This window comes from Sminthopsis crassicaudata, chromosome 3 (assembly GCF_048593235.1).
Source record: "Sminthopsis crassicaudata isolate SCR6 chromosome 3, ASM4859323v1, whole genome shotgun sequence".
In the NCBI taxonomy this organism is placed as follows: Eukaryota; Metazoa; Chordata; class Mammalia; order Dasyuromorphia; family Dasyuridae; genus Sminthopsis; species Sminthopsis crassicaudata.
The window spans coordinates 475,049,886-475,052,210 of NC_133619.1; positions in this window are offsets into that span (position 1 = coordinate 475,049,886).

Consider the following 2,325-nt stretch of genomic DNA (forward strand, 5'->3'; position numbering starts at 1 on the left):
TTTTTTTTTTTTTTTTTTCTGAGGAAATTGGGGTCCAGTGACTTGCCCAGGCAGTGTTAAGTGTCTGAGAACAGATTTGTACTCGGGTCCTCCTGACTTCAGGCTGGTGTTCTATCAACTGTGCCATCTAGCTGCCTCCTGTTGTTTGGTTTTTAATTTCCAATATTTCCCTCCCCATTTTTTTCATTATGTTATAGCAAATAACAATGACTTTTTGTCAGTGAAAAACCAATAATTGCTAGCCTTTATGATGACTTATGGTTTATAAAGTACTTTATTGTCGCTTATTTGTTAAATCAATCTTGGGAAGTGGGTACTAATATTATCCTCATTTCATAAATGGGAGAACTGAGACAGTTAAGAGCTTTGGTCAGGGTCATTCGGCCCTTAAGAACTTTTTGAACTCTACTTGCCTGACTACAGATCCAGATCAGGATAGTAGCACTGAGCTGAGTTTATGCTAAGAATTGGGGAAATTATTTTTAAAATAACTTTAGCATGGAACTTAGTTGAATTTTATATTTAAAACTTATCATGTAATAATTCCCATGTACATTCCTTTTAGGCAGAAAGTGCCAAACACTTGACTGAATTGCTTGGTCTGGATACTTTCAGGGGGCAAGTGGTCAGGAAAAACTTTTTGAAGGATATTTCTAGCTGATCACTCCAGGTCCATAAGCTCTAAACCTATGAATCTACCTGAAGGAAGAAATTTAATTCTAGACATGGGAAATGACATAAATAAAGATGATGGACAGCAGGAGGAAGATAACAACTTGACTAGAAAATAGAGAATATAAGAGGAAATAATAAAGTAAACATTTAACGGTAGAGAGCCTGGTTAGGAAGCCAGGATGGGTAAGAAAAGAGCATTCGAAGAATAGGGGAAAGTTATTATCAACACACAGAAATAGGAAGTACAAGATCCCAGTGAACAAGAGCAAGTCAGTGTGGCCGAACTGTGCTTGTAGGAAGGGACTGAAGTTATGAAGAAATTAAAGAGAGAGAGGACTTTAAGTGAGACAATCACAAATGGGAGGAGATGGGATCAAGTGTACAAGTAGAACGATTGTCCTCAGCAAAAGGAAAAACGGAGAGAAAGAGAGGAGGGTGGGAAAAGAAGGGAAAGGAAAGAAGGAAGGAAAAAAGAGGGAGGAAAGGAAAGGAAAGAAGGAAAGGAAGCAAAGGAGAAAAAAAGAAACTGGGAGCAATCACTTCTGGGAGGTTGGCGCCATCACTCCCATATAACAATTATGGAAAATGGGACAAATGTAAGCCAAGGGACTTGCCCAGAGTTACAAGATTAGGTCATCCGGGAGCTTAGGTTTTGACTTCCGGCCCAGTGTTCTATCCATTGCCGCCTCCAGAAGGCTCATCTTTTCATCAGAAATCAGCTAGGTAGAGTGAATTTATTTCAGAAATAGAAAACACATTCAGAAAGGAGTTTGCCCTTCACTCATAGGGTAGTTTCGAGATCAAGTTTAGTCGAGACAGACCTTACTTTTCCTTTACAGAGGGCCAAAAAAAAAAAAAAAATCAACTCCTAAATAATGCCCTTTAATTGGGCACTTGACAAAGGCATCTCTGACTTTCAGGAGAAAAACAAAAAAACTCCTAATGTTTCTAAATGTAAAAGTCTAGATAATAAAGTGAGTAGGGGAATCCAAAAGCTTCCCCCAAAAAAACTTTTTAAAGGAGAGAAAAAAACACGCAAAAACAAAAGCTCGCGTAAGGTTAGACACCCGGATCGGGAGAACCGGGAAGGCCGGCCTGGAAGTGACATGGGATTTCTCTCTTCCCCCCCCTCCCCGGCTTTCACCACAACATAAAATGCTTGGGTGGAGCTCCGCAGCCTAGGAAGTCTGTCAGAGGTAATCTGGCGCTTCAGGTGGCAGCAGGTACGCCAGGGTGTGGGCCCGCTAGGGCCCCGCCTCCAGATCCCCTCCAAAGCAACGCCCAGGTAAAGGCGTTCTGAGAGGCGGACGGTCAGACCAAGAATCGAGTCCCGGGATCTGTAATCCTTACAAACACAGCTCGTTTTCTATCTTTAGTTTGACTACGGGTATGAGACCAATTCTCCGAAGCGCCAACGACTCACCTCGGAGGAGGAGCCGCTACGAGGCCCTAGCTCTCGGAAGCCATTTCCCTTACTTCCGGTCGGGGAGGAAAACGGGAAGGGGAGGAGGGACAGAGGGCGGGTCAAGCTTTTGTGTCCGAAGCCTATGGCAAACGGGCGACTTTTTCGCGGCCATGGCAACGGCTGTAAGTAGAGAGGAAGGAACGACCGCCTATTGGCTAGAATCTTTCGAGAAGGCTCGAGAAGAC